General features: G+C 43.4%; 1 long non-coding RNA gene across 2 annotated transcripts; it reads right to left on the bottom strand.

Moving 5' to 3' along the window:
• Positions 1-5618: 5618 nt before the first annotated feature.
• Positions 5619-22902, bottom strand: LOC129150851 (uncharacterized). Of its 2 annotated transcripts, XR_008557601.1 has the most exons (4): positions 22808-22902; positions 21257-21987; positions 6621-6678; positions 5619-5854 (listed from the first exon to the last, which is right to left on the bottom strand). It is a non-coding gene; the product is annotated as an uncharacterized LOC129150851 (long non-coding RNA). The 2 variants fall into 2 exon arrangements; XR_008557600.1 differs by lacking the exons at positions 5619-5854; positions 6621-6678 and having other exon boundaries at positions 20505-21987.
• Between the last annotated feature and the right edge of the window lie 27 nt (positions 22903-22929).

The raw sequence follows: 22929 nt of genomic DNA, 5'->3' as shown, positions 1-22929 counted from the left end.
GTTCCTCTCCTCCACCCTTTACCCCCAGAAACCTTCAGAAACATAATGTTTCTGGAGCCCCACGGGCCATCACCAGGACCTTGGAAGTCACGGGTAAATGTTTCCCAAAGAACTGCTCTGGGAGAACTGGGACAGGATTTAGACAGAGAAAAGAAGGAGGAAGGACAGATTGCAGTTTTGATATTCTGTGTGCTCTCAGGGGAAGAGCCATTGATTCAATACAAGGTCTATATGGTCCCTGCTAAGCAAATTGGAGATCCTTGAGGAGCCTCTCCATCCATTAGGACTCTCAAGCCCTGCTCTGGAATGAGCAGAACGAAATTTGGCCTGAGCTCATCTTTAACTACAGAGCATTTGGATCTCTGTGCTGATCTCAGAAAAGCATTCATCACAGCTCCTAGCTTTACAATTTTCTGAAGAAGCCTAAGTTTGAAGTCACTCTTAGCCCCTCTTCTAAGAAATTGGGAGGTGACATTGGCCCATATGAGTCCAGAATATGACAGTGTTACTTGAATGGGACCTGACCCTGAGGGGGTCTTCCTAGGACTGGCCAGTAGTATGTTCCTGACTTTGTGCAGGAAAGATTTCACAACACAAGTCCAGGTGATTTTTAGAGGATGCTTATTAAAGCTGGGGACAGTGAAACAAGGGAGGGCCTAGGATAGAAGAAGCAACAGGAGAGGGACCAGGTGGGGAAATGAGACTAGGCTGGGCTGCTTTGGCTCACTAAGAAGTCAGAGAAAAGGGGGCTTTGGGGACAGCATGGCTCAGGGCTCTCTACTGCTTCTGTAACTGGACAACCAAGGGGACAGGGCTGCCTATCATTACTTGAGCCAATTAAGCAGAGACAGGGTTGAGTCATATATGAGCATTTATTCCAATACTGCCAGCAGTGTGGGAAAGCACAAAAATCTGCTCTCTCCCTCCCCATAAGCCAGCTGCTTGTATTGGGTAGAGGGACAAAGATTACATGGGAAAGTAAGAATTACAGTCATGAGAGAGTAGGCATGGTATAATGGTTACAGGTTACAGGCAATACAGGCTGAGCAGGTGCCTCCAGGTACCTCCAGACCAGATTACAGGCAATAGGGGTTGGAGATTGCAAAGGGTGGGTGCCTCCAGGACTAGATTGTTTCAGCCACGAGGTTGTAAATCTTTCGATAATGATAAGCAGTTCTCAGGAAAGGAGCATGGACTGCATTCCAATGTTAGCTCCCATGTCCCAGGGTGTATAACTCCCAGCCAGGTTAGAATGTGATTTCTCTAATCAGAACAAAACAATCATGGTTACAATGGTAAGATATGTACACATATAATATCTTAATTTAAAAAATGAATAAATAAATAAATAAATAAATAAATAAATAAATAAAATCTCCCCCCGCCCCCCCCCCCCAAAAAAAAAACAACAACAATCATGGTTAACAGAGCATGTTTAATATTTCTTTTTTTATTATTTTTTATTGATTTTTTACAGAGAGGAAGGGAGAGGGACAGAGAGTTAGAAACATCAATGAGCAAGAAACATCGGTCAGCTGCCTCCTGCACGCCCCCCACTGGGGATGTGCCTGCAACCAAGTTACATGCCCTTGACCGGAATCGAACCTGGGACCCTTTAGTCCGCAGGCCAACGCTCTATCCACTGAGCCAAACCGGTTAGGGCATGTTTAATATTTCTTATAGTTAGTCCCCAATATTCTATTTCTGCCCTAATAATTCCAGCTCTGTTTCTCTGGCCGGGGTATTCCTGCTCCAGCCTTTGGCTGCTTCATCCCTCAATCCCAGACCCATTAAGCTCAACTCTGGTTTGTAGTTTGTTTAGAGGATAAGGAAGAAGAGAGACCCCCTGGAGACCTCACCAGCCACTTGTGAGCCTACCAATGCCCCAAAGAGTGTGTAATGTCTAGTTTTATGGGGCTAGAGCAGAGCCCTTGGTTTCTCAGGACACCTGAAGCAATGTTTGCCTCTATCCTCCTATATAATTTTTTTAGTTTAACATACAAAAATTTAATACCTTATATATAGTCAAACCATTAGCTTTTTAAAAAAATGTCCACTCTCCTATTCATTCTGATACTAAAACATTTTCTCTCCTTTTACCTATTGATGTGTAAAAACTCATTTCAATTCTTAATTGCTTAGAAAGACAATTTATTATTATTTCTTACAGTTCTGTGGGTTTATTCTACTTAACTTGGTGGTTCTTGCTTGGGGTCTTGCATGTGATAACCTCAATACTGAAGTTGGAGTCACATGTATGCTTAACGGGGCTGGATATTTAGGGATGGCTTCTTGACTCTCCTGTCTAGTGCCCAGACTGAGAGGGCTGGAACAGGCTGGATTTATTTTATTTTTTTAAAGAAACAAAGGGTTATTTATCATTCAAAAGAAACACATAAAAAACATCAGAATGCAGAATGAGTGAAAGAAAAAGGATGGGATATATATCTGGCAGTTATCAAAAGAAAGTTAGATATAAGCACAACCAATGGACACTGACACTAGGGGGGTGAGGGCATGTACCGGGGAGTGAATTGGCTAGGGGGAGATCAATAGGGGAAAAAGGAGACATGTGTAATACTATATGTAATACTGTAAACAACAAATAAATAAATAAATAAAAATAAAAAAGAAAGTATATCTACATTATTGTTATACAAATTATATTTTTATGAACAAAAAAAGCATTTCTCAAAATAGATTCACTTTATAATAATAAAAGCGTAATATGCTAATTAGACCAGACAACTGAACAACCTTCTGGACGTCCTTCCAGACGACCTTCTGGACAAAGCCGCGGTGGCAGGGCCAAGGCAGAGGTGGTTAGGGGCAATCAGGCAGGCAGGCGAGTAGTTAGGGGTGATCAGGCAGGCAGGCGAGTGGTTACGGGCTATGAGGCAGGCATGCAGAGTGGTTAGGGGAAATCAGGCAGGCAGGCAGGCAAGCGGTTAGGAGCCAGTGGTCCCGGATTGCAAGAGGGATGACCAACTGCTGGTTTAGGCCCGATCCCACAGGGACATCCCCCAAGAGGTTCCAGATTGCGAGAGGGTACAGACTGGGCTAAGGGACCTCTCCCCCCACTCCCCCATCCCCGTGCATGCATTTCGTGCACCGGGCCTCTAGTACAGATATAATATTGTAACATTTCCAAATTTGAACACCCCTAACAACTTAGCCTCAAAACATATAAAGAAAAAAATATTGACAAAACTACAAAAAGAAATACAAAAATCACCCACTAGTGTGTAATTTTAGCATGCTATATTCAGTAATGAATAGATAAAACAAACCAAAAAAATAAGGAGAGATATAAAAGATTTGAACAGAATACTGCACACCTTTGATGCAGGCAACATTAGTAAACATGAATTAGATACTCAAGCACAGAGCAAGTTTCAACAAATATCAAATGATTAATATTATCAGGAGGCTTCATAGTTGCACTCAAGGAGTGTGTCAGCCACACTGGACACAGTTGTTCACTCCCTTTTTTCTTTTTAATATATGTTTTATTAATTTCAGAGAGGAAGGGAAAGGGAGAGAGAGATAGAAACATCAATGATGAGAGATAATCATCGATCAGCTGCCTCCTGTATGCCCCCTACGGGGGATGGAGCCCACTATCCAGGCATGTGCCCTTTTTTTTTTTTTTTATATATATTTTATTGATTTTTTACAGAGAGGACGGGAGAGGGACAGAGAGCTAGAAACATCAATGAGAGAGAAACATCGACCAGCTGCCTCCTGCACAGCCCCCACCAGGGATGCGCCCGCAACCAATGTACTTGCCCTTGACCGGAATCAAACCTGGGACCCCTCAGTCCGCAGACTGACGCTCTATCCACTGAGCCAAACCGGTTTCGGCTAGGCATATGCCCTTGACCAGAATCTAATCTGGGACCCTTCAGTCTGCAGGCCAACACTCTATCCAAACCAGCTAAGGCTTCACTCCCTTTTTGAAGAATGTTCTCTTGGCCTCCTGGACATAGTCTCTTGATTTCCCTCCTATTTCATTGGCAGCTCCTTTTTATTCTCCTTTAAGGTTTCTCCTTATCTTTTTTACCTCTAAATGTTGAAGTAAGAATCTCTTCTCTCTTTTTTTAAAAATATATTTTTATTGATTTCAGAGAGGAAGGGAGAGAGAGATAGAAACATCAATGATGAGAGAGGCTCACCAATTGGCTGCCTCCTGCATGCCTCCAACTGGGGATCAAGCCCGCAACCTGGGCATGTGCCCCCAGCCAGAATCGAACCTGGGACCCTTCAGTCCCCAAGCTGATGCTCTATCCACTGAGCCAAACCAGCCAGGGCAAGAATCTCTTCTCTTGCTAGCTCAAAGTAATTGCATCCCAATTCATGACTGTAAATACCACTCCTTCGCTGTTCACTCCAGCACAAGTCTTCCCCTGGATTTCAGACTCACAGGTCCACCTGCCTACTCTGCTTGGAAGTCTAATCATATATCACACTAAACATGTCCAGATCAGAATCCTTGATTTCTCTCCCAAACCTGCTCCTCTGTCATTCTTCTCATCTCAGTAAATGACAAATCCATTCTTCCAAGTGTTAAAGCCTAAATCCTTGGTGTCATTTCTGTTTCTTTTCTCTCTTATTCCACAATAACAAATCCTGTCATCTCTCTTCTCATTGCTCCACTCCCGTTGTAGACAATGAAAAGCTAGGAAAATTTCAGGGTAGGAGGACATAGGGAAACTGAGGCAGGAAAATTAAACAAAGCCAAAAAGCTTTGCAGGCCACTTGTAGCAGGACCTTATCTTGAGAACAAAGGGTTAAAATCTCTCTTCTCACAAAAGATTGCCAAAAGGAGGGGGGAGGAGGAGGAGGAATCTTAATGCAATTAGAGAATACAAAGCGAAATCACCCCAAAACCAACTAAAAGAGAGCAGAGAGGAGGAAGGAGGCAGAGGGAAGGGGGCAGTTTTATCTCATCCCATTGTTTAAACAGAGAAGCCAGCAGTCTAGGGATTTAATTGCCAGGTGCTTCTCGTAAATTCTGGGAAAGCCATAACAAAGAAAAGGGAAAACCTTCAGAGTTAATCTGTAACAGGATATCTAGCAGAGGAACTTTTATTTTTATCTTTATTGTTGAGAGTATTACAAATGTTCCCCTTGTTCCCCACATTGTCCCCCTCCACCCAGTTTCCATCCTGCCCCAGGCCTTCACCACCCATGTCTGTGTCCATGAAAAAACACACACAAAACTATAGACAGGAGGGTATATAAGGCAGAATCCCTCCCACCCCACTGGCTCTTCAGATTAGCTGAGAGCTCATTGCACTTCATAAGCCAGATGTATAGATTTGCTTGCCTTGCTTCTTTAATAAATGTGCATGCTTTAAGTTTTTAATAAATTGGCTTTATCACAACACAGTCATCTGGAGCCACTCATTTAAATTCATTTATATGACAAGAACTGAGGTGGGGACATCCTCTCCCTCTGACTCAGGGGGCTGTCTGACAGCACCTCTCTGAGGTCTGTGAGAGGTGCCTGTCACACTTCTACTACTCTGAGCCAAGCCACCAATATCTGCCACTCACACTAATAGTCTCCTAACAAGTTGTGTCATTTATTTATTTCCAAAGAATGAACAATCCCAAAATGAGTGTCTTAAAGCAATAACAATTCATTTATTATTTCTCATGATTCTGTGGGTTGACCAGGTGGTTCTACAGCTTTATGTGATGCCAGCTGGAGTGCTAGGATGGCTAGAAAGACTAAGACGATGTACTTCTCAGGGCTGGCAGCTGGTGATGGCTGACCAGTTGGGAGCTCAGCTGGAGACGAGGCCTCGGGTGGTGGTATCCCACAGGTTGAGAACTGCTGCTGTAGAGCCTAAGACCATCGGAAAACACAGATATTTACATTACCATTCATTAACAGTAGCAAAATTACAGTTATGAAGTAGCAACGAAAGTAATTTTATGGTTGGGGGTCACCACAACATGAGGAACTGTATTAAAGGGTTGCGGCATTAGAAAGGTTGAGAACCACTGAACCTGATCTTGCTTCGACTCCCAGCTCCTCTCTTCTATTCACTCCATGCAGACCACATTAGCCTCTTTGTTGTTCCTCAAACTCACCAGTCATATTCCTCTTTGGAGGCCTTTGCATTGGTTGCTCCCTCTGCCTAGATGTTATGGATCTTTGCATGGATCATTCACTCCCTTACTTCCTCCACGTGTCTAATCAAAACTCATTTCAAACTAAGGGCCTGACCTTTATAGAATAGGCAAAATCAAACTATGACAGTAAAAGTTAGAAAAAGGTGCCTCTGGGTAGAGAGAGGAATTAACTGGAGCACCAGGGAACCTTCAGGGGTGGTGAAAATACTCTGTATTTTATTTTGGATGGTGATTACTTGGGTGTTGTCTCTGTTATCTATTGCAGCCTAACAAGTTGCTCCCAAACTCAGTTGATCGAAACAACTATTTATTATCTCAGGGTTTCTGTGGAACAGGAATTTGGATAAGGCACAGGGGAGACAATATTTTCTGTGATGCCTGGGACCTCAGCTAGAAACCCTGAAGGCTGGGGGCTAAAATTATCCAAAGGCTCATTCACTCATAGTGGCTCACATTGCTGTTGAGTGGGATCTCACCTGGTGCTGTAGGCCAGACACCTACACCCGGCCTCTGTATGTGTCCTGGGCTTCCTCACTGCATTGTGGAGGGGGAGAAAGACAGATGGAAGCTGTATTGCCTTTTCTAACCTCTCCTCAGAAATCACATCATGTCCCTCTCCCATATTCTGTGCCTTGGAATCAAGTCACAAAGGCCAGTCCTAAATCAAAGGAAGGGAATGTTAAGAGTGCCACAAAATTTTCAGATGTTTGAACTACTACAGGTCTGTACAATTGTCAGAACCCAACAGAACATTTAAGAACTGTTCATCTTGCAACAGAAAGGAATCGACAGGACTACTCCAGCCATCAAGACAGAAGAGAAGCAGTCCAGAGATGGAAGACGCTGACGTCGCCTTGCCATACTAGCAGTTAACAGCTGTGCATCACTACAGATTGCCCAGGACCAAACCAGAGAGGGTCAGACCAGCATTACCACCATTTGTCCACCATCCAGAACTGAAATGTCATGGCTGACATGTACACATAAGGAACTGTGTGACATTGAAATTGGGTCTCAAAAGAACTGTTGGCCCAGAAAGAAACTCACTACAGACTGATTCATTTGCCTGTCAGCATAACTATTATTGCTTGTCTCATTTTCGGTTCTTATAAGTGTATTTCTAATAGCACATGATTTCACTCATCTAGGGGAAATAATGAACAACATAGACTGATGAACAAGAACAGACCCAGAAACAAGGAGGCATGGATCAGACTGTCGGGCCTCAGAGGGAGGGTAGGGAAGGGTGAGGGTAAAGGGGAGAGATCAACCAAAGGACTTGTGTGCAAACATATGAGCCTAACCAGCGGTTAAGGATAACAGGGGGGTGGGGGCATGTGTGGGGAGGAGTGTGGGCTGGGAATGGGGGGATGAGGACAAATATGTGATACCTTAATCAATAAAGAAATTTAAAAAAAAAAGAACTGTTCATCTTGAGCTCAATAGGTCCAGAGACATAGAAGCATAGAATAGACTGTCGTGGAAAGAGATTAACCAAAGAACTTGTATGCATATAAGCATAATCCATGGACACAGACAATGGTGTGGTGAAGGCTTGGGGCAGGGAGGGAGGGGCGGGTGCAGGAGAAGGAGTCAATGGGGAAAACAGGGGACATCTGTAATACTTTTCAACAATAAAGGTTAAAGAAAACGAACTGTTCATCTTATGGTATGTCGTGACATTATAATTTATAATAACAAATATATATATTTGGAGGCCATCCCAGTTTCTGGCACAGAGCTCTTAAAACTCTTGGCCCTGACCGGTTTGGCTCAGTGGATAGAGCATCGGCCTGCAGACTGAAGGGTCCCGGGTTCGATTCCAGTCAAGGGCATGTATCTTGGTTGCAGGCACATCCCCAGTAGCGGGTGTGCAGGAGGCAGCTCATCCATGTTTCTCTCTCATCAATGGTTCTCTTTATCCCACTCCCTTCCTCTCTGTAAAAAAAAAAAAACAATAAAATATATTTTAAAAAAAAAACAAAATTCTTGGAATTGCCTGAGGAGAGCAACAAGTGTCTTTTGTTATGTTAATGAGGGTGGGAACCAATTTGATTAGAGGGATGGAACTTTCAGTCCCACCTTTAATTTCTGGGGAGGGGAGAAGGGGCTGGAAATGGAGTTAATGGTTGATCATGCCTACGAGGTGAATCCTCCTGAAAAACCCAGAAGTACAGGGTTCAGAGAGCTTCTGGGTTAGTGAACATGCGGAGATTTGAGGAGAGTGGCAGCTCAGATAACATGGATGCATACCTTGCCCTAAGCATCTCCTCCATCTGGCTGTTTCTGAATTGTGTCCTTTTTCAAAAAAACTGGTAACCTAGTAAGTAACATTTTTTCTGAGTTCTGTGAACCACCCCAGCAAATTAATTGAGCCTGAGGAGCAAGTCATGGAAGCCTCCAGTCTATCACCTGTGGGTCAGAAGCACTGGTAATGACCTGAACTTGCAACTGGCCTCTGAACTGGGGGGTCATGGGGAGAAGAGTCTTATAGGACTGAGCCCTTAATCTGTGAGCCCTGACACTATCTCCTGGTAGATAGTGTCACAATTTTTTTGAATTGTAGGACACCCAGCTGGTGTAGAGAATTGCTTGGTGGTGTGGGGGAAAAGCCCACATGTTGCAATAGGTGTGAGAATCACATATGTCAATTATACCCCCAATCTATTTATTTATTTATTATTTTTTAATCCTCACCTGAGGATATTTTTCCATTGATTTTTAGAGAGAGTGGAAGAGAGAGGGAAAGACAGAGAGAAACTTGATGTGAGAGAAACACATCAATTGGTTGCCTCCTACACGAGCCCCGACCAGGGCCCAGGCCAGGGAGGAGCCTGCAACCAAGGTACATGCCCTTGACTGGAATCGAACCCAGGACCCTTTGGTCCGAAGGCCAATGCTCTATCCACTGAGCCAAACCAGCTAGGGCTACCCCAATTTAAAAAAATGAAAAAATGGCCTTCTTTGACTCTAAAATAGAGGCCCCATCCCACTGTAATGCTCCATCCCTTTACCCTGTGTGGAGTTTTTTTGTTTTTTTTCATAGCAGTTATCATTCAACACATTATTTACTCATTGTTTTTTCACTTATTTGGTGCCTCTCTCTCCCACCCCACTTCCCACCACAAGCAAGATTGTAAATCTAGGAGAACAGGCATTTTATGCTGAACATCTAGCACCTACAACTGAGTCTGGCGCACAGCAGCTGCTCAGTCAAGATTTGTCAAATGTTACTGAACGCATTCCGTGACTCCCGGAAGGGAAGACCCACACAGCTGAACACCAGTTGCAGTAAGGCCATGTATATCAATGTATTAAATGCAGATCACAAAAGTCCCAGGCCTCCAGACAAGGGAGAGAGCGTCTAACCCTGGGCTGTTAAAGCCAGAAGAATCCTCAAAGGTGGCTTGGTTTAGCAACTCCTTTAGCAGGTGAGAGTGGTAGGTTCCAAAGAAGGCAAGAGGCTCCTCCTTCCAGGCCGCATAGCAGGAGGTTTAGGAGCCAGGCCCTTTAACTTGAGTCAGTAGGTCAAGTTCAAGCTTTAGGCATCTTGGTGTCTTACTCCTCTGGAGATGGGCTGCTCCTGTCTCCAGTGCTGGATCTTTTAGGAAAGGGGTATTCGTAGCCTGCCAGTGCTGGCTGGGCAAAAACAAATGAGGTTTTAGAAAGTGATTGACTATGACCTAGACCAGTGGTCAGCAAACTCATTAGTCAACAGAGCCAAATATCAACAGTACAACGATTGAAATTTCTTTTGAGAGCCAAATTTTTTAAACTTAAACTTCTTCTAATGCCACTTCTTCAAAATAGACTTGCCCAGGCCATGATATTTTGTGGAAGAGCCACACTCAAGGGGCCAAAAAGCCGCATGTGGCTCGCGAGCCGCAGTTTGCTGCCCATGGACTTAGACAGTAAAAGTAAGTGAGGTTTACACATTGTGGGATCTCTGTGTACTAGACAGAAGGGAAAGGCATTTTCTTTGGCGTTTTAGGTCATTTGATTTAGCTTGGGTAGTTGGATCAGCTGCATGAAAAATGTTCCTGGTCTTTGGTGTCATAAAAATCCTCTTTTTTCCCACAATCATCAGCTAAAGTGCTCTCTATAAAAGGTAGAGATTTTTCAGCTGGTTCTCCTTAAGCAAGCGATCCATGATAGAAATACAGAAACATGTTACTGCCATTCACTCACAGAAAAGCTGTTGGATCCTTACCTTTGTTGCATTTCTGAGAGCACTAATTAATTTAAGGCTTTCTGCTATTGTGCTGTACTAAATTCTGGAGTAAGAGCAGCTCCCACATTGTGCAGCCTTGAGCCAAATAATGACTCATTTTTGCATAACACAAGTGTTCAATTCAATGTTTTAGTTCTTATTCAAGTTTCTTGAATGATTCTATTTAAATAACATGTGTTAGGACAAAGAACCGTGCTAGTCCAGGTGGAAGATTCGTTTCAGAAAAGAATATGGGGATACACAGAACAGGCCAAAGCAGGTTTAAAAAATAGAAGAAATGAGAAATGGTGCTTGCAAACTTTCTACACTAAATTAACATATTTCTCCTTCAAATTGATATCATTGTCTTAAAGCAAAATGGGACACTGGTGATTTTTTCAAGGCACAGTTCCTCTCCCCTCCATCCTTGTTTGCATCTCCTTGAAGCATTATCTTGAAGAAACCACAAGCTGAGCCCAGGAGACATTATGGGGCCAAGTCTTGCCCATGACGATGCTTTTAATAGTGACAGACTTCATTAAAATTCAGCATCACCAAATGGATGATTTAAGTTTATTTGCTTAAGCAATGAATGAATAATGAGGCAAGGTGGGCTGCATTTCTTTTCTTCGTTGTAATTGTCATGAACTGTACATTCCAATTTTCCAGTTTGTGCTTCAGTTAAAATCGCATCAGCTCACTTCGTCACTTCAGAGTCTCTAAGAACCATCTGCTACTTCCCCTCTTTTAGACTGCTCCCGTGACCCACGTCCATATTTGTCTCTCACAAACCTCTGCTCATATAGATGCTCACTAGATGTTTGTGGATGGAACCTATGAAGAGAGAATGCCCTCTGTACTCCCCTCCCTTCAAAAATAGGATTTCTGAAATCCTAGAAACATGTTTGGCATGTTTAAAGACAAATAAGCCCCGCTGGCATGGCTCGGTGGTTGAACGTCAACCTATGAACCAGGAGGTCACAGTTTGATTCCTAGTCAGGGCACATGTGTGGGTTTCGAGCTCGATCCCCAATGTGGGGCATGCAGGAGGCAGCCGATCAATGATTCTCTCTCATCATTGATGTTTCTATCTCTTCTCTCCCTCTCCCTTCCTCTCTGAAATCAATTTAAAAATATATATATATTTAAAAAAAAAAAAAGACAAGTAAAATTTCAAGATTAATAATTTCTTGAAATTTGTGTGAAGAATTTGGTGAATTACACATTTAAGTTGGTGCCTAACCCTGACTATTTGGTAAATGTGTGCCATAGTTCACATACACAACAAGGCAAAAGAGGAGCTGACCTGGTGTTATAAGTTCATTTGCAGTCCTGGAAGCACCATCGCTTATAGGTGGCTCAACTGCGGATGAGCAAATAGTTGGCAGGTGTGTGAATGAGTGAAATGAGCATATACAAGAGCAGTGAAAGGCAAAGTCTAAACAATGAAATAAGGGCCAACGGTGGAGGCCAAGGATGTTTGACTAAGGAGTGTGAGTTCCATTCCGTAGGAATCAGAGGGCCTTCCAAGTTTGTTGACAATGACAACAATGCTCATGGAGGCCATTCCTATAGCATCAAGTATCTACTTAGGTAAAATGGTCCCACTACTTTGGAAACAAGCTTGGCAGTTTTTTTACAAGTTAAACGTGTACTTACCATGAGAACTTGATTCTACAATTTGCTCCAAAGAAATGAAAGTGTATTTCCACAAAAAACTTCACATGAATGTTCATAGAAACTTTATCCAAAAAAAACTGAAAACAACCCGAAATGCAACAGCAGGTCAATATGTAAATAAATTATGGTACATCTACAGCAACACCACACTGATTAAAAATGTCTGATTCAGCCGAAGCCGGTTTGGCTCAGTGGATGGAGCGTCGGCCTGCGGACTCAAGGGTCCCAGGTTCGATTCCGGTCAAGGGCATGTACCTTGGTTGCAGGCGCATCCCCAGTAGGGAGTGTGCAAGAGGCAGCTGATCGATGTCTCTCTCTCATCGATGTTTATAGCTCTCTATCCCTCTCTCTTCCTATCTGTAAAAAATCAATAAAATATATTAAAAAAAAAAATGTCTGATTCACACCACATGGGTGGATTTAAAAAACATAGCACTTAGTAAAGGAGCCAGACAAAAGACTATAAACAGTATTATTTTATTTATAGGAAACTTTACCAAAACTAATCTAATCTATCAGTATATCGGCATAAAGCCCATCAATGGAGGGAGTTGCTACCGAAGGAGCATAGGGAACTTTTTGAGGCAGGGGAATTGTTCTGTATCTATGGTGGTTACCTAAGTGTATTCATTTGTAATTGTTCTATATCTTGGTTTAGTGATGGTTACCCAAATGTATACATATGTCAAAATTCATTGAACTGTACACCTAAAATAGATGCATTTAATGTATGTAAACTATACTCTAATACGGTTGACTTGTAGAAAAATAAAAGAACTGTTTTGGGCACGAGACAAAGAGGAAACAGGAGAGATATTTCTAAAGTGCTTGTCATCTAGTATGAAGCTGAGGGGCAGCCCTGTGGTCTAACAACCCTACACTGAAGAACAGTGGATGGCAGTGTGGAGTAAGTGACCAAAGAAGCATATGGACAAGGCATAGGAGAGTGGGTTTGTGGGTGCACATGCACACACGTGGGTAGGACGGGGGTTGGGGGGAGAGGGGTTCACTATGGCCTGTAGTTAATTGATGACATATCATTTTGGGTGAAGATCTTATTTATGTTGCTCTTTTAACGAGACCTGTTTCCAGCCCTGGCCAGTGGTGCTCAGTAGTTGGGGCGTCGGCCTGTGCACTGAAGGGTCTTGGGTTCAATTCCTGGTCAAGGGCACATACCTGGGTTGCAGATTCTATCCCCGGCCCTGGTCAGGGCACATGCGTGAGGCAACCAATCAATGTGTCTCTTTCACATCAATGTCTCTCTCTCCTCTTCCCTCCCTTCCTTCCACTCTCTCTAAAAATTGATGGAAAAAATATCCTCAGGCTTGAGGATTAACAACCACAAGAAAGACCTGTTTCCAATCTCACTTCCTCCATAAATTCTTGCTTAACTCCCTACCGCAGCAACCTTTTCTTCTCCCCCTCCTCTGAATTCATAGTGTAAGTGCTGTTCAATATATTTGGTAATAACCGTGGACTTTTTTTTTCTTGAACTGCTATTCAAATTACTTACCTCTATTTTAAGTGTGGTTATGCCTTATCTCATTTATACAAGCTCCTTAAGAGAGAACTGTACCCTGACCTCCCACAGTTCCTTAACTATTGCCACCATGTAGTTTTTGTAGATGTTCCTGATTTATCCTGATTTTCAATTCCTAAAACTAGACTGTGTTAACAATTCAGGGTAAGGAATTGCTACAATTCTATTATGATTGTATTTAAAGACTAAGTAGGGAGATATTGAACTCTGTGAACCTCTTGGTAATTTATCGCCACTTCTACTTTAATTGACAGACCATTATTTCTAAGATAAAGCCAAGACCGTCTCTAGACAATGTTGCCTTTCTGAGGCAAATTGAAATGGAGTTGATATATTTACCCAAAGATTTCACAACTCAACGATATTTTTTTCTTTTTCCATTGATTTTTAGAGACAGTGGAACTGAGGGGGAGAGACAGAGAGAGAGAAACATCGATTTGAGAGAGGCACATTGATTGGTTGCCTCCCACATGTGCTCTGACCAGGGTTGGGGATGAAGCCTGCAACCAAGGTATATGCCCTTGGCCGGAATTGAACCTGGAACCCTTCAGTCCGTGGGCAGACGCTCTATCCATTGAGCCAAACCGGCTAGGGCTCAATGATATTTTTTCAATCAGGAATTTCAGCCAGGGCAGTCACATTTGTATTTGAAGCCTGCCAACTCTGACCAGAAATCAGGTTCTCCGTGTAAGACACACCTTGACAAGTGGATTAGATGTTCTAACGAAAGGCAGATAAATGTCACTCATGTCACTATAAATAAATGTCTGGGCATGCTTATCAGCTTGTAGGGATGAGGTCTTACCTTTAACACTTCTTTACTCTTTATTATTCTTTAAACGAGGTCTTTTCCATCCTCGATTTATGTCCCGAAAGGGAATTACTACCTTCTCAACTCTTTGAAACATGTTCCTCTGTCAACTTCCTGTCTTTTGCTTTAGGAGACAATACAACCTGTGGCCTGAAACAGAAATCTGCCAGAATTTTCTCATATGTCATATTAGAAAATGAATTGTAGAGGGAGCCTTTCATTAGCACTGGATCTAGGACTTCTTGTACCTGCTTTACAAGCAAATCATGTTCTAGTGGCTTTGACTGTTCGGGGTTATATTTTAGAGCCTGGGATTTGTCATCTAAATTCATGTAATAACAAGCATGGATTTAGATTCGTGGTTTTGGTCAAATCCTTTTCTTTGAAACCTAAGTACTTACAGCCAAAGCTTGCTAAAACATCAGTAGTGGCCTAAACACACTTATATATAGACAGCATTGTTTCCCAAAGTATCTGAAGGATAAAGGCCCATGAAATATCTTGCCCTCCCCACCCCACCCCCCAAAAAAGGTTTTATGGTTAGAGAAATATAGAAATGAGGCATACAAAAAGGTTCTAATATGGCCACAGAAATGCTGCCTGCTTAGCTCAATTTAACCCAGAGCTCCCAAAGTTATCTGACCACAGATCTCCTTTCTTTCACACTTTGGGGTACATTACTCATTGTTATGTCTTCTGTTAACTTGAGGTGTAACATAGACTGAGAAAGCTTGGAGTTAATCTTTCTGAATACATTCAGCTATATGTACATATTGAGGCCTTAAATATGAGATTAAGTAGGGAGATACTGAACTCTGTGAACCTCTTGGTATCAATCTGCAGGCCAACGCTTATATACCTACATTTCTGTATTACCTTCTTCTACCTACATTTCTGAGCTGCATTCCTTTTTTATCTTTTTTTGTTAATCCTCACCCGAGGATATTTTCATTAATTTTTTAAAGAGAGTGGAGGAAGAGAGGAGGGGGGAAGGAGAGAGAGAAACATCAATATGAGAGAGACACACTGATTGGTTGCCTCCGCATGCATCCCAATCAGGACAGGAACAAACCTGCAAACCAGGTACTTGCCCTTGACCGAGGTTTGAACTCGCAACCCTTCAATCTGCAGGCCAACGCTCTAACCACTCAGCAAAACAGGCCAGGGCCTGAGCTGCATTCTTAAGTTCCTTGAGTATAAAATGGAATATAGACAAGCATTTTGTATATTTGCTCTCCAATGTCATGTTCATTTGTACCTGTGAGTTATACTTGCTTATAATGATTACAGATTGTTATAGGTAGCAAGGAGCATTTGAGACAAAATCCTAGAAATTTAAAAACGCAGCTTTGGATGGGTTATAAGAGCAGGAACTTATAGATTTCATTTCTGTTTGTATGGTCTAAGACAAAGGTTTCTAAGTTTTTGGTCTTAGGACTCGTTTATACTCTTTTTTTTTTTTTCTTTTTTTTAAATATATTTTTATTGCCCTAGCCAATTTGGCTCAGTGGATAGAGCTTCAGCCTGCGGACTGAAGGGTCCCAGGTTCAATTCCAGCCCAGGGCATATGCCCAGGATGTGGGCTCGATCCCCAGTATGGGATGTGCAGGAGGCAGCCGATTCTCTCTCTCTCTCTCTCTCTCTCATTGATGTTTCTATCTCTCTCTCCCTCTCTCTTCCTCTCTGAAATCAATAAAAATATCTATACATATAAAGAGGTAATATGCTAATTTGTCCGTTATGGTGTCCCAGTCACGACCAATCTGTGGGCGGGGATGGGGGCGGGCACTTGCGCCCCCAGAGCTAACATCACGCTGCCTGCAGGGGGTGGGGGGAAAGGGGCTGGGCTTGACAGGGGAACTCAGGCCATGCCCCCCACCCCAGTGCCGGGCCGGGAGACCTCAGGCCACACCCCCTGCCCCGGCGCTGGGCCGGGGGACCTGAGCCTGCGCCCCCCACCCAGTGCCGGGCTGGGGGACCTGAGGCTGTGCCCCCTGCCTGGAGGGGCTTGACGGGGGTGGGGTCGGCCGGGTCTGGGACTCACCCAATGGGGGTGGGTCCGGCCAGGTCTGAGTCTCCTGTGTTTTTGAAGTGTGTGCAGGTGGTGGGCGGGGACTTGACTCTAGGACCCTCGGCTTGCCCTAGACTCTGACAGGAGGGGAATTTTATATGCATTTTACTAATTTTCTTTCATCTCTGACACTTCTATTATAGAGAAAGGGCAAACAGCAATATTAAAATATTTATTATAATTAATTCCCTTTTAATGTGCACGAATTTTGTGCACCGGGCCACTAGTATATATACATATATTTTAAATATATCTTTATTGATTTCAGAGAGGAAAGGAGAGGGAGAGAGATATAGAAACATCAATGATGAGAAAGAATCATTGATTGGCTGCCTCCTGCATGTCCCACACTGGGAATTGAGCCTGCAACTCAGGCATGTGCCCTAACCAGGAATCAAACTGTGACCTATTGGTTCATAGGTCGAGGCTCCACCACCGAGCCACACCTGCTGGGCTGTACTCTTAAAAATTATTGAGCCGAAACCGGTTTGGCTCAGTGGATAGAGCGTCGGTCTGCGGACTGGGGGGTTCCAGGTTCGGTTCCGGTCAGGGGCATGTGCATTGGTTGCGGGCACAACCCCAGTGGGGGGTGTGCAGCAGGCAGCTGGTCGATGTTTCTCTCTCATTGATGTTTCTAGCTCTCTGTCCCTCTCCCGTCCTCTCTGTGGAAAGTCAATAAAATATATTTAAAAAAAATTATTGAGTATCTCAAGGAGCTTTTGTTTAGGTGGATATTATCAACATATTACCATATTAGAAGTCAAATCTGAGAAAATTTAAAAATACTCATTAATTCACTTAAAAATAACAAGAAACCCATGTTAACATGCTTTTATGAAAATAACTATATTTTCCCAAACTTAAAAAAATTAGTAAGAAGTTTGGCATTGTTCTACATTTTAAAAATTCTTCAATATCTGGCTTAATCGAAGACAACTGGATTGCCACATCTGCTTCTGACATTCAATCTATTGTTATCTATGTCACATAGCCTCTGAAAATTTCCACAACACATTTGGGGAATGAGAGTGAAGAGGGTGAGTCACATTTTAATACAGGTATTATCACGAAAGAAGTTTTGACCTCATGGACTCCCTGAAAGGGTCTCTGGACTATATTTTGAGAACTACCACTTTAAGAATTTAATTCAATAAAAATATTTGAGAACTAGTGGCCTGGTGCATGAAATTCGTGCACATTAAAAGAGAATTAATTACAGGAAATATTTTAATATTTCTCTTTGCCCTTTCTCTATAATAGAAGTGTCAGAGATGAAAGAAAATTAGTAAAATGTATATGAAAATCTCCCTCCTGTCAAAGACTGGGGCGCGCCACGGGACCCAGAGTCATGTCCTCGCCCACCCGTGTGCATGCCTCAAAATTGCGCGAGACCCAGACCCGGCTGGCCCCATCCCCATCAAGCCCAGCCTCAGGTCCCCTGTCCATTCCCGATGGGCAGGGGGCACAGCCTCAGGTCCCCCGGCCCTAGCGCGAGGGCACAAGGGTATGAGGGCACGAGGGCATGAGGCGTGATGACTATTTGCATATTAGCTCTTTATTATATAGGATATGGATTCCCACATGATAAACAAACAGATCCCTGGAGGGAGTGTTCCTTCCACTCTCATTTCCAATCAAATTTGACATTTTGAGACTCAGTGTTGTTCTGTTTCCTCCCTATTATCTCTGAAGATCCCACTAGATGACTAGATTTCTATCTTTTCTAAATGCCTGTAGCAATTATCGTTTGTGCAATTCATTTGGGATTTTATCATACACTGCAGTAATACTTTATTGGTCAAATTGTAACTTATTTTGTGGTTGTATCTTGTCCTTGTTATGAATGGTAGGCTCTTTGAGGCCAATAACTTATTTTGCTTATAGTGCCCATCATAATGTTTCAATGACTGTGGACCATATATCCTATATAATAAAGAAGTAATATGCAAATTGACCATCATGCCCTCGCACAAGATGGCCATCCCCATGTAGTCACAAGATGGCCGCCACAAGATGGCAGGCAGGGGAGGGCAGTTGTGGGCGATCAGGCCAGCAGGGGAGGGCAGTTGGGGGCGACCAGGCCTGCAGGGGAGGGAGGGCAGTTTGGGGCAATCAGGCCTGCAGGGGAGGGCAGTTGGGGGGACCGGGCCTGCAGGGAAGGGCAGTTAGGCGTCGATCGGGCCGGCAGGGGAGTGGTTAGGGGTGATCAGGTTGGCAGGCAGAAGTGGTTAGGGGCAATCAGGCAGGCGAGCAGTTGGGAACCAGCAGTCCTGGATTGTGAGATTTCCTACTGCCTGTTTGTGGGATCGGGCCTAAATCAGCAGTTGGACATCCCCTAAGGGGTCCCAGATTGGAGAGGGTGCAGGCTGGGCTGAGGGACACCTCCCTCCCAGTGCACGAATTTCATGCACCGGGCCTCTATATTTAATAATTTTAAAAATATATATATTTTATTGATTTTTTACAGAGAGGAAGAGAGAGGGACAGAGAGTTAGAAACATCGATGAAAGAGAAACATCGATCAACTGCCTCTTGCACACCCCCTACTGGGGATGTGCCCGCAACCAAGGTACATGCCCTTAACCGGAATCGAACCCGGGACCCTTGAGTCCGCAGGATGATGCTCTATCCACTGAGCCAAACCGGTTTCGGCTATATTTAATAATTTGATTTGCAATGTAAGAAGTGTGGCAGAGATAATGCTATGTGTTCACCAATCCTTTTTCTTTTGCTAATCCTGGGCACTCAGGAAGACTATATTTCCTAATCTCCTCTGCAGTTGGGTTGGGATCATGTGACTGGGGTTTGGTCAAACAGATGTGAGTAGAAATAATGTAAGCTACCACCAAGCTCGGCCCTTAAGACAGCCCTCCTGTCCTGTCTTCCTTTTCAGTAGCGACTGTGGTGGTCAGGTGTTGAGCTGGCAGAACCACAGGATGAAAGCAGCTGGACCCCTGAATCACCACTGGAGAGTAGCCCAACCCCCATATGGAAGGCTAATGAGATTTCAGGCATTACTTGTTACTGCAGCAAAGCCTGGTTTATTGATACAGGCATACTTTGCAGATACTGTGGATTTGGTTCCAGAATAAAGCGAGTTGTAATCTTTTTGCTGGTGGAAAGTCTTGCCTTCAATTTGAAAAAAATGCAAAATCTATAAAGTGCAATAAAACAAGGCATGACTGTATATGAGAGGAAAGAGAATGTTGACAAATATAGGAAATAATGTAAGATGTAGTATCTTAGATTAGACGTCAGGGAGTACTATGGAAGATGAGTGGGTAGGAACCAAGTTTGGGCTTGTGTGCTGGGGAAGATTTTTGGAGATGAGAGAGAGAGGACGAGTAGAAATTGAATTGGCTGTATAAACTCAGTAAGGTGGAAATGAGCAGGAAACAGAGAATGAAGACAGCCTTGATGTTAGAAAGTAAACACTCATTGGGGGCCTGAAAAAATGAGGCTCCAAAACCTTTTAGGTGGAACATGCTACTAAAATCGTGGGGTTTCTTCAAGTCAAACAGTGTGAAACACAACAGATAACCATTCAATGGCTAACATTTGCTGGGTGCTTAGCATGTTTTGAGTTATGCTGTGAGTGTTGCATCATTAAATCGTCAACAGAAATCCTGTGACTTGTGTAATCCTCATTTTAAAGATGAAGAAACTAAGGTTTACAGAGGTTAAACACCTTGCCCAATATTAGTCAGGGTCCTCCAGAGAAACAGAACCAATGGGTTATGTGTGTATTTACATATACATTACGTATACAGATACACAGCTAGATAGGTGGGGGGAGGGGCTGATTTACTTTAAGGAATTAGCTCATGCACTTGTAGGGGCTGGCTAATCCAAAATCTAGGATGCGGTAGGTTGGCAGGCTGAAGACTCAGGGAAGAATTGCAGTTTGAGTCCAAAGGCAATCTGCTGGCAGAATTCCTTTTTGTTCAGAGGAGGTCTGTCTTTGTTCTATTCATGTCTTCAAATGACTGGATGAGCAACCCTCCCCCCCCCCCCCCCAACACACATACATACACTATGGAGGACAACCTGCTTTACTCATTAAAATGTTTTAATTTCAAATAAAAGCATCCCTGTGCAAACACCCAGAAAAAAATTTGAACAAGTATATGAGCACTCTGTAGCCCAGTAAGTGTGACACATAAAATTAACCATCACAATTATTTAAAACACATCAGGTTATTCACAAAGAATTTTATAAGGATACTGACAGCAAGGATGCACTTAGTAATCCAGAGAGCAAATAGTGGACAAATATTTTTTAAAGATCACTATACTTACAATAACAGGGCTTTAAAATAAATTTGAATGTTTACAAACATGCTGGTTTCTACAGTCTATATTAATATTATCCTTCATATTAATAAAGTCCAGATATCAGCTGGGGGCCTTACTCTGCCCCCTTGAGGTCTAGGCAAAAATGTATCAAAACCTCCTGGTACCCAGCCTGCAGAAGTTGAAAGCCTGGTTCATTCAATATTCCTGTTTATTTCCAATGCTTATAAACTCTCCTGGCCTCTTCTGTTTCTTGAGTTCTGCTATGTTGGCCAACCTTGTGGTTCTAGACTATAGTGACCCAAACATGAGACATGCTCTTTTCTGATTTCTACAACAAAAAACCCACACCAAAACTGAGTCTGGTAGAATTTACTGGAAACATTGGGTTGGGGAAGGTGTCACAACATTTAACCCTTATCAATCCTGCCCCCTTTCACGTTCCTTTTTCTTTCTACCGTTCACCTTTCCCTTTTCTGAGTGCCCAAAATTCCAATTTTTTTTAACCTTTTTTATGCAAAGCAATTTTAGCATCCATCTCCTTAGATCTTGTTACTGTTTTTTGTTTGTTTGTTTTGTTTTTACTTTTTCCTTTGCAAGGGATAGGAATTCAGCTCCAAATAGCTAAGGGCAAAAGGAGAATTTATTGGCTCATGGAGTTAATAATTGGACAGGTTTGTAGGAAGAGGGATTTAGCTGTACACAGAAACCACTGAACCAGGGACTTAAATCTGCTTCTCTAATTACAGACTGGCAACAAATCCATTATCTTTCAGCTTTCAACCACTTGGGGGTGAGGGGGGAGCTTTCTTAACTTCCTTATAGTTTGAAATTCAAAAGGCTGGGCAAAGACTTCATGGCCCAACTTGCCCAGCTGTCCATCCCTGTACCAATTGTCTATGGTGTGTGTGCTCCTGTTCCCAGAAGAAATGAGGGAGTTCACCATAGACATAATACTCTGGAATAGTTTTCGCTGTCCTTTAGTAAAACATGGGCTAACTATTTCTCTAATTTCCATACCAGCAGTTTGAACAAAGTGGCATTAGACCACAGAGGAGGGGGCAATGAATACTGCACGCCAGGTAGCACGGAGAAATACTTCCATAGGGGCCTCTTGAGGTGAGCCGTTAGGACTGAATGTGATTTGTCAAACCAAGAGGGGATTCCAGGGAGACAGACTTCCAGGCTTGAGCAAATGGATATAAATACATACTCTTGCAGACCTCTCTCTTCACATGCTGAAAAAACGTACAGAAAGCCATCAGAAAACAAGGGATAAAAATACACTGTTAGTGCAAGGACAGGATTAAATGATCTTTACTTGGACTGAACCACAGCTGTGTGAATAAGCAAGTGACTTAACCCCATTACATCTTGACTTTCTCTTGTTACATGAAGATGATAATTGCCCCCCCTCAGAGGGCTCAAGTGATGATTAAATGAGATAATCCCTTAGCCTATGCTTGTACATTGTAAGCGCTCAAATGAATGCTGGAGATTGATATCAGCAATTATTTTATACTGGTAAATGCAGCTGGAAGGTTGAATTAGATGCTAAATACCCGCTAGATTCCATCTAATACCTAAAGTGAGTTACAAACACTATCCATCGTTAGTGCGAAGTACTTAAAAATACTTTTAGTAAACTTTATCACTTAAAGTAATATGCTTTTACTTTTTTATTCCGCCTCCTTTATAAAGTACCCCTTGATTTTTCACTTTTTTAGATTAGGTACGTACAAAACCAGGAAGTATAAATAACGATGCTTTGACTCTATTCTGAACTGAGACGGTGCCCAAACCCGCAAGGAAGCGCTTCCCAGAGGCCTTCGGAGCGCGCAGACCACCCAGGGGAGCCCTAGGGTTGGAGGGGAGAGACGCTGAGGGAGCCGCGGCGATGGCGTGCTCGACCTCGGGCGCCGGGGATGGCGCCGCCGACAGCGAGCGCGCCAATCGAGGCCGGCGCAGCCCTCACCACCCGCTCCGCCTCCGAACCCCGCTTCGGACAATCAGCAAAGCCTCCTCGACAGCTCCCGGGTGGGTCCAGAGCCTCCTCACCAGCTCGAACCGTCTTCCCGGCTTCCCCCGCGGCGCCCCGTGACATCACTTCCGGCCGCCGGTGAACACGTGGGCGGAAGTGCACATGCCCGCGGCCGCCGCTCCCGTCTGTCTCAAGGGTT

This window comes from Eptesicus fuscus, chromosome 12, assembly GCF_027574615.1.
Source record: "Eptesicus fuscus isolate TK198812 chromosome 12, DD_ASM_mEF_20220401, whole genome shotgun sequence".
In the NCBI taxonomy this organism is placed as follows: domain Eukaryota; kingdom Metazoa; phylum Chordata; class Mammalia; order Chiroptera; family Vespertilionidae; genus Eptesicus; species Eptesicus fuscus.
This window is presented reverse-complemented; position numbering and strand designations above follow the sequence as displayed.